The sequence below is a fragment of the Glycine soja genome, chromosome 5 (assembly GCF_004193775.1).
Source record: "Glycine soja cultivar W05 chromosome 5, ASM419377v2, whole genome shotgun sequence".
NCBI classification, from domain to species: domain Eukaryota; kingdom Viridiplantae; phylum Streptophyta; class Magnoliopsida; order Fabales; family Fabaceae; genus Glycine; species Glycine soja.
This window is the reverse complement of record NC_041006.1, coordinates 35,602,629-35,612,483: the sequence shown is the minus strand read 5'-3', so window position 1 is coordinate 35,612,483 and position 9,855 is coordinate 35,602,629. Positions and strand designations below refer to the sequence as shown.

General features: G+C 30.0%; 1 long non-coding RNA gene across 1 annotated transcript; it reads right to left on the bottom strand.

Moving 5' to 3' along the window:
- Positions 1–1,386: 1,386 nt before the first annotated feature.
- On the bottom strand, positions 1,387–3,482 carry LOC114412787. The gene is made up of 4 exons (XR_003666824.1): positions 2,722–3,482; positions 2,512–2,579; positions 2,309–2,384; positions 1,387–1,973 (listed from the first exon to the last, which is right to left on the bottom strand). It is a non-coding gene; the product is annotated as an uncharacterized LOC114412787 (long non-coding RNA).
- Positions 3,483–9,855: the final 6,373 nt, after the last annotated feature.

Below are 9,855 nucleotides of genomic sequence, written 5' to 3'. Positions count from 1 at the left end.
ACAATTGATAAAAGAATGAATCATATCAAGCCATACAAATGAAGATCTGACCAAGAACCACTTTAAGTGACTGCTAGTAGATTATTCTACGCTAGGAGTTCAGAAATTGAAAGGACCAGACTGAAAGAAATAATGCAACATAGTGAAGTCACTTTATTAAAAAATTTCTGAGATACTTCTACACGTGAGTACAAGTGGCAAGTGCATTCTTATCCTTTGCAATTCAGTGGCAGAAGTCACACATTCACCTGGAATACAATATTCACACTCCACACCCCACACCCCACACCCCACACATCCACTGACAACAATTGAAAATGGAAGCACTTAACTTTTCCAACGCATCCAATATAAGAAGATCCAACTGTCCAGCCTCACTTCTTGAAATGGCTGTAGAAAATTTTGCTGTTAGATGTTAAAAAGCACACTTCTGATAGGGTTTTATAATTATGCATTAATGCTTCAAAACGTCTCATTATGCAAGTTACATTCCTATTGTTTCAATGAGGAAGACAAGGCTACAAATTCAAGCTATTCAACAACTATGGCTTTGTTTACAATTAAGTAAATAATGCTTACTTACTGCTTCTTCATGATATAACATCCATGAGAAGAATTGAGTTAATTTTTTAGGTCTGAATACTAAATTCTGGATGATCTTTGATGAGTTGCATAAACCAATATTAATGATATCATGATAAGATAATAGGAGATAATAAAATCTGTGTGAAATTATGTGCAATTATTATATTATCCTCTATTATTAGCCTGTGATCAAACAAATCAATTTGTTTTTAATCTAGACGTAATTAAGAGTTTTATTTGGAGAATTAATCTGTATAACTCAATCTTAAAAGATTTTGTTGTAACTCTCTTATATATATTTATGCCTTAGCAAAACATGAAATACTGAACAAAATTATTCTATCATAGAATCCTTTAAATATTAAAATAATTTTTTTACATGAGTAATTTGTTAGTTATTTTCTTATATCCTTGTGGTTAATATCACACCTTCCCTCTTAACTTACTAGTCAATAGTCAGTTGTCACTAGCATGAGATGGGAGATAGTTTGAAAACAAAATCTGCTCAATTGTGACTCTCTTACTTATCACTTGACTGAAAAGAAATGGATAACATTGGGTATAGTAGGTTGAACTATTGAAGTAGTTCGCTATGCTCTTAAATTTAGAGAACATTATGTTCCACAATGAAGGAAAGCCAAAGCCTCCTCTTCAAAGAGTAGCAGGGTAATACTCTTCATGGGTAGTTTGGAAATAAAGGTATTACCTAATTGCCTTTACATGACTTAAATTATAATACCTTAATATTTTCTCTGACTATTATAGTCGTTTGTGGCATAAACTATGCAGTTATGTCGCTCTTTTGTTTACAAAAACACATGACAATAATGTACATTTCTGGGTGTAATTATAATTTCATAACACCATCTCCCCCTCCCTCCAGTTTTTTTTTATTTTTTTATTTTATGTTAAGTTAAAAACACAAAAAAACCATTTTCTCATCTATATTCTTTCTTCACAATCCAACCCAATAAAGTTTATGTTGTGAGAGATAATAACACTAATGAAGTAACACACATGTCCGAGTAGGAAGAAATGACTTTAAAACGCACTATACTCTGTACTATCTGGAATCAATGAAACATCAGATATATAAGCCACCCTATTTTTCTCACCAAAAAGAAATCCCAAACAGATATAATCCTCTCCATGCATTACCTACATCCATAAATGTATCACTTAAGTCCTCATAAGGTAAAAGGGTTATTGCATTCCTACCACCAATGACAAGTTTTGCAGTGAATAACGGGCAAAGGAATCAATTTTTGAGCCTGATGCAAAAAATGGCTGATTACAATCATCATCAGCAAAACTGAGCTACCCTTCGTATTTCTTGTGCTTCTTCTTTTTGTTTTTTCTGAACCAAATAAGGAAACCTCTTTTGGATGCTGTTGGAAATGTGTAAACAAGAAATCAATTTTCTAAAGCAAAATGAATCCATAAAGGCAAGGGAAAGGTAAATAATGCTGACATAAAATTTACATTGTAATCAGAAATATTGTCTAAGTATACAAGTACCCCACATTTGATGATTAAGAAGAACACATAACACGTGTTTTCATCTTAATAACTCATGCACCTGCAACTACTCTCATTTTAGAGTATTTTCAGAAAGTGTAATTTAATTGAATTCTTGTAAATAACTGCGATGTGATAAACAACATGAGTTAAATCGTCAATGTTGAAACTTGAAATTGAAGAGCTATGCAGATCAATAGAGTACCTTTTAACTTACTGACCAAAAAGTGATACCATATTTTGCTTAATAGAATCAATGAGATGTATTTTGCGTCAATTGACTGCATAGCAAAAAAAATCGCGTTTAACAATATTCTCTAAGAAAACTCTAAGTTCATCTAGTGTATATGCTTTCTTAAAGCTCTTACTTAATTTCAAAAAATAAAGCAAAATATAATTACACAACACCTATGCTCCCACTTGGATATTTGACCTGCTCACTCTGCATTTGAGCATGACTCTGTTACCTTGGGACACTGTAGAGCATATTTAAATTGTAAAACTTTTAAGTGATATTTCTGTAGGTCTAAAGAATAAAGAAAGTGGTGCATCAGCATGAAATTTCAGCTTTATCAGACAAGTTAAATAAAATAAAAAGGTAAGTTTACTAGAGTTTACCTGTCCATTGAATGCAGAGTTAAGTAAACGGGGGTGGGATCAATATCATTAGTGGGACTAAACGGCTGCACAACAAGCATATCATCCAATCCAAGGACCGCATCAGCATGTTCATGAGTCAAAAGAATCTGCAAGGAACCGAACCCGAACTTCCCGTTCGCAGAAATATCAATGCTGATTCCATTGTCACAACACAATACAAGCAGTTAAGTGAGCAACGTAGGAGGGAAGGAAGAGTTCAAGAGAACTCATTTTAATACACAACCTTTTGAATATCTCTCTCTTCACACGTAGAATATAGGACACAAAACAATTCATTTATTACGTGAAATCCTGCATTTTTTTATATTTATGAACAAGTTCAAACAAGGACTCTGCACCACATTTTATTGTAGATTAAAAGTTGAAGTGAGTTGAGTTTCAAGAATTTATTAAGAAGGCTCATAAAAAAAATCCTCACATACATCGACTGCGAGATTTAAACCTATGTTTGTGTGGGATATGAGTCTGGTTCTTATTATATATTAGTAAGGTTATAAGCACAAGTTGATTAGCATTAGAGTCAAGTAAAAAACTGAAACAACACGCTGACTGTTGAGCAAATAGAATCGGAGCCAATCAGAAGAGCACATAGGAAAAAACAAAAATTGAACAAAACGTACGGATAACTGAGGAGGAGGAAGAGAATAATAAAAGATAAGCATATCTGGTAGAGATGAGCCCGGGGTAAAGGAAACGGTGGCAGTAGAATGCGACTTGGGGGGAGTTGCAAACAAAAGAAACAAGTTAGGATTAATGTTTGTGACCAGATTTTAAATACGTTTCCCAGTTCATTTATAATTTTATGTCCTTAAGGTGAAGTTTGAAACACGTTAAAATAAAATACGATACAACATAAAACAAATTATATTTTATTTTTGACATATTTGAAAACAGAACAAAATATGGCACGAGATTAGAAGTTTTCTTGGTAATATATATATATATATATATATATATATATAAAGGAGACTTAGAGGATAGGTGGATATATTTGAGTTTTACTTAAAAAAAGGTAAAATCAAAACAAAAAGGAACAAAACACATCATTCTTATTTTGTGTTGTCCATGTGTCAAATATTAAGTTTGTATAACGTGATTTTAAACTATTATATCATATTTAATATTATTTTTAGAAAACGAAGAGACCACCTCATTTAAACCCATATTAAAAATATTACATTGTATTTAATATTACGTACCTTGATCAACCAACTCATTTAAATTCTTTTGGTATTTTTTTAGACTCTAATATCAATTAGTTAAACAACTTTTGAATTTTGTGTCCTTTTCTTTTACATGCATTTCATTTATACTCATATTTTTCTTTGCTAGTAGTCATTTTTCATAACATCACCCATTATACTACTTTAAGAGATATAAAATTAATTTAATAGGTGAAAAGAGAGGACTTAAGAATATTATTGGTTTGAATCTTCCACTTATATTTCTAACAAACTAACATATAATTAACAAACCCACCATATCACTTATTTGTTTATAAACAGTCACTCCAAAACAAATATAAATAAACCTTAATTGAGTCGGTCTAAGGAGCGGTGCTCAAACTGTGGCTGTAAAATCAATACCAAAACAATTAATCATGATGGTGGCAACCAGCTAATAACCATTTATATAAAGCACATGCACTTCATGCCACAATGAAGCAAGATCACATTCTGCTTGCAAGATTAACCAATAAGCAGTTCTAAGGGAGGTAGTGGCATGGTAGGATATAGGCATAAGATCCCTAAATGGATTAGCTTGAGGAATCTTGTAGGGCAGATGCTAGTGCATGTTCACTTTCCAGTGTCACATGAGAAGATAAATGGGGCCAGGATCTAGCTTTTGGTGATTGAACAAGAATGGCATGCGCGAACCTTTGTATCAATATGTAACATTGAATGTTAGGCTGGTGGGGATGCATATATATATATATATAGTTTTGAAGAGATAAGTTCACAATATGCTTTCTACCCCAAAAATGTGTGGTTTGCCATTCAGTGGCAATTTTGATTACATGTTACGTACGACCTTGTTGTAATTTCAACTAAAAAGAAGAAATGAAAGAACGGAAAGGTGTGAAAGACTAATGATTTGAGAGTAATGCATGCAAGCTTTGACTTGCTTTTGCTATTTTGCACAGAGGACATGCATGATGAAGGTGGTTTTACTTTTCACATGCAAAGGCAACAAGAAACGGTTTGTGTTTGCTAAGGGCAGAACTGCCAATGATTTTGCTTCTTTATTTTCCCCCTTCATTTGTTTAATCATATAAATTTAGGAGAAGTAAGATGCTCTACCTTGTTTCATATATATCACTTAGGGCTAACTAGCAAAATGAATTGAAAGGAAATCATCACTTTCAAAATTTGTATAATTTCATCCGCCCGGTCATACACATTTATTGCTTGTTCTCATAGCGCTAAAGGGAAAATATTAACAACTCTTTATCTAACACATTTATTAGAAATTATAAAATTTTATGAGTTTGTATTTCATTTTTAATAAATTATACTAATAATTTTATAATTTAATCAAACCATAGAGAATATGTTAAGAGGAATGTGTTGCCACACTCCTCATATATAGTGCATTATACTACTTTCCAGTTTAGGAAATCAAGACTATATGAAATAAAAAAGAAAAAAGAGAGCCTACATCCTATATCCAAGAGGTCAAAGTAAAACACTACTTCACGTGAGTGACTATTAATTCTATGGGGAAACTTTTATACTTAATATTGTCAACGGTAACCAATATCATACCTTATGTCTGAAACCACTATACAAAATAAGAAATCCAAGTTTCATTAGGAAGTAGCGAATTACTTTAAGATTATCAAACAGCTCCTATAAGGTACCCACAAAAAAATCTCTTATAAAAATAATTTCTAATTTTATATTTTTCAATTGCCAGCTGATTGGTGCTTGAAAGTCAATTAATTCACTTCATGATTGAGAAATACGAGGGGACAAAGCACATAATTAGTGAACTCAAGGCCACATTCAATCCAAAACCTTAATACAAGTTAGGTTTGTGGTTTTTTTTTTTTTTAATTATATGTTACTTAACTTGTTAATTTCTATTAAACGCAAGATAGGTAGATACCTTCTGATGGATCAAATCAAGCCTTACTCTCATGGGAACCCAAGAACCAAAATATCTTAAGTATATTATTCGACAGTTATTGGTTCTTGAATTGAAAAGTACTCGAAAATGAGGCATCGGCAACAAAATTCATCCTGAACAGTTCTCGATCTGTCGTACGTAGTACGTACACCGATAGGTCAATTTTCGTGTTCCTCATTAATATTTAAGTATTCGACTACAACGTCTAGATATAATACTCTATTCATATGTCCTCATCAGTTATCTCTTGAAATAGTTAAAGGCATAATGACACTCATTTGATGTTTGAATACAAGGAAGGCATTGCAATATTGCATAGTAAAACATTGTGTTTAAATCATAGCAATACTACAGTGCTTCCTGTCTATACTTATCTCAGTGTCTGAAAGTATCTGAAATATTTTATTATAAAAGAAAATAAACGTGCCCATTTTTTAGCTAAATAATTCACACGTATTGGAAAGTTTGGCAGTGTCTATACTTATCTCAGTGTCTGAAATATCATATATAGAAAAGAAGATAAACGTGCTAATTATTTTAGCTAAATCTACTACACTTATTTAAAAGTTTGGCACTGTCTAGTGTCTATACTAATCTCAGTGCAAGTCGGAAATATATATATATATATATAATTTTAATAATTATTATATTATTTTATAATTTAATATATAATATAATTTTTATTGTATTGATTCAACTGTTAAATTATATCTATATATTATCAATATATTTTGTGTTAAATTTTATTAAAATTAAACAATAAAAAGAAGATAATCAAATGATCCATATTTTAGTGTATTAATTTTAATCTATGTGAACGAGGTAACAAATGACTTTAAATTAATATGAAATTTTACATATGCAATCAATGATCAAAATAAGTTTTAATCAATTAATCAATTTTAAGAAAATATTATCTAATTAAAAGTTATAAAATATTATAATAATTTTCAAAATTATACTGATCTAATTTGATATATATATATATATATATATATATAAAGATAAACGTCCTGATTTTTTAAACTAAATCTACACTTCTTTCCTTTGAAAGTAGGCACTGCCTATGGTTATGCCAGTGTCTGAAGTGCTGATTTTTCAGTTAAATCTACAATTCTACACTTCTTTGGAAGTTTGGCACACGCCTGATTATATGTCGTGTGAATATGAGTATGGTAAAAGAATTGAATAGATGTGATTGAGTTAGAAATTCAAAAATGAAAAAACTGATAGAAGGAAAAAAGAAACACGTACTAATTTTAATTAACTGAACAAATGTTTTTTTATAGAAAAATTTGATTAGTTAATACCTAATAGGTACTAGTCATATCTCAAATCAGAACTAATTTTATTAGTGTGATACCAAATCGTGTATCCTTTTTTAAAAATAATTTTAACAAGTATCAAAGTGCATTTACATGTACCAATAAGAATTGAGATCACCTTTCGTGTCTCACTAATTAAAACTTGTCATTTCAATTAAAAATTACTACATGTAGGATTTGGAATCTTCTGAATGCTTCTTTCGCACTATAAAAGCACACACCCAATACGTTCTTCACCATCTACTCCCTAGGTCAAAGCACCGTTCACCACAACAAAACAAAGATTTATAGTAGCGAGCCACTAGTAATAATGATCATGAGACCGTCATAAAATGACATTAAATTGAAAAGTAAAGATTGACTTTAATTTTGTAGTTTTAAATTTAAAATTTAGTATTAGTAACTACTCTATCTTTTATTTGTTCAAAGATTACGCGATATGATCAAAATCATAACTTATCTTCGACCAAGAATCATGGAGGTAGAATGACATTGAAGACTATTATAAAAACAACCCTCCAGAGACCATACATGTTACACACACTTGAATGTTTTAGTTAGGTCTCCCAAATCTTAGAAAAACTTATATGAGAATAATATTAAAATATATTTTAATCATTAAAATATTAGCATCGTACTCTTCAACATATTTTTTAATGTCGTTTGAAAGACAAGGATAATTTTATAGAAGATCAAATAAAAGAAATACTAAAAAAATAGATACATCAGATATTTTTAAGGGATAAATTTTATCTTACCCTTAATATATACACTCAAATTCGTAACTCTTGATACAATCCTTCTTAGATGGAAATTTATTGATAATCATAAAATTATGTGAATATTTTTCCTTTTTAATAAGTTTTATTTATATTTTCTAATTTTAATAAATTTTAATTATCAATAAAGAATGTGGTAAAAAAAATATTTTATTGTCAATAAAAATTAATCCATTTGAAAAAGATTAGACTCATTCCATAAAGATATAATTTGAATCCAATTGTCAATATAAAGGTCATGTTACTAATCAATCTATAAGTACTTTTGTTAGCATTTTTTAAACCTTTAAGATATATTTTATTTCTTGTGAGATCCTAAAATTCAAGGCACCTAAATTTTTATCAAACAAAAAAAAAGTATTTTTCTAATTCCTCTCTCACTAAATAATGGGAACTATGAAGTCAAGCTTACGTATCACTCTTGCACGTTGATAATGCATTGAAACGGCCAATTACAATATAATGGAGAAAGAAAAGGACACAATAAAAATTGAAAACCATAATCATTTAGGCCACTCGGTTAGTTGTTGGTAATCTTACATCACCTCACCTAAAAATCAAAAGTATATTGATTATGATCTCTAAATGGAATAAGTAAAGGGTAAGGCTGATCTCAAATCAACTTAAGGCATGCATTGTCCCCTTTTGAGGCATCAATCATCCTTCCCCTAATCCACTTTTTGTTTACTTTTTCTTCTTCAGCTATATACATAAATCCACACTTCTGACATTTTCAGCCAATCCCCCAAATTAAAAGCAATAATTAGTGACAACAATGTTCTAAGGGTACTAGCTTGTTTACCCATGCTTTTTTTTCCCCTTGAATGATTTTTATCCGCATATTCTTTTCCCTAAGTTCAAAATAATACACTCCAAAACAATGGCTTGAGAAACTCGATTTGGGGCATGACGACAACCGAAAGGGTAACACAGAATCGCATGTCCCACACAAAAAGAAATTCAAAAGCATGGTGCGAAAAGGAGGAAAAGAAAACACAACCCTCATTATGGTGTCTGTGGGGACTTCAATTCCAGCATAAGCATCTTTCCAGGTAAGGAAAGCAATTATATCCCACCATGCATTTTCCCTTCAATTATCACACAACATTTGAGAGAAAACAAAAACAATCATAGGATGTAAACAAAATTAATTTTGAGTATTAATTAACCTTTTTTTTACAAATAATTTCTATCCATCAGTTTTCAGTAAGTAAATTTTGAGTTTATTTTTATTCGATATAAAATATTTTTACACATTTAACTTATTAGAGATCATATTAAATGCTTTTTAACCCATAAGATTGATGCAGTGTAAGATCTTGCTATTTTCATATATAGAAAAACAATCAATTTAATAAAAAAAAATTCTGTTTAATTTCATTTGTATGCAAAATTTACTTAAATCAAAAGCAATAATAGTTACACATCACAATCATAATTAATTTTTTATACAAAGAGTTACACAACATCCATGATCTCTTACCCAATACCAAAAGGGTTAAATGTCTTTTAAAATAAATGTCTTTTTATAAAAAAAAAAAATAGTTAAAACATAAGACTCTATTAAAAAATAATTAACCAAATTCTTCAAAAAAAAATTAATTATTGACAAATTTACATCTATAACATGATAAAAACACACAAATATTTTATATAAACTTAAATGAAAAATGCTTAGTATGCCATACAACTACCTTTTAACATCTCTATACATAATGTGAAAAGTATAAAAGTGAAAAAAATACATCGTAGTAGAAAAAGTAAAAGTCAATCAATGTCTTTTTCACAAATCACTTTATTTCTTCAGACTCTCTTTTTAAAAAATTTGTGCGTGCATTGCTCTTTCAACTATCACTGTC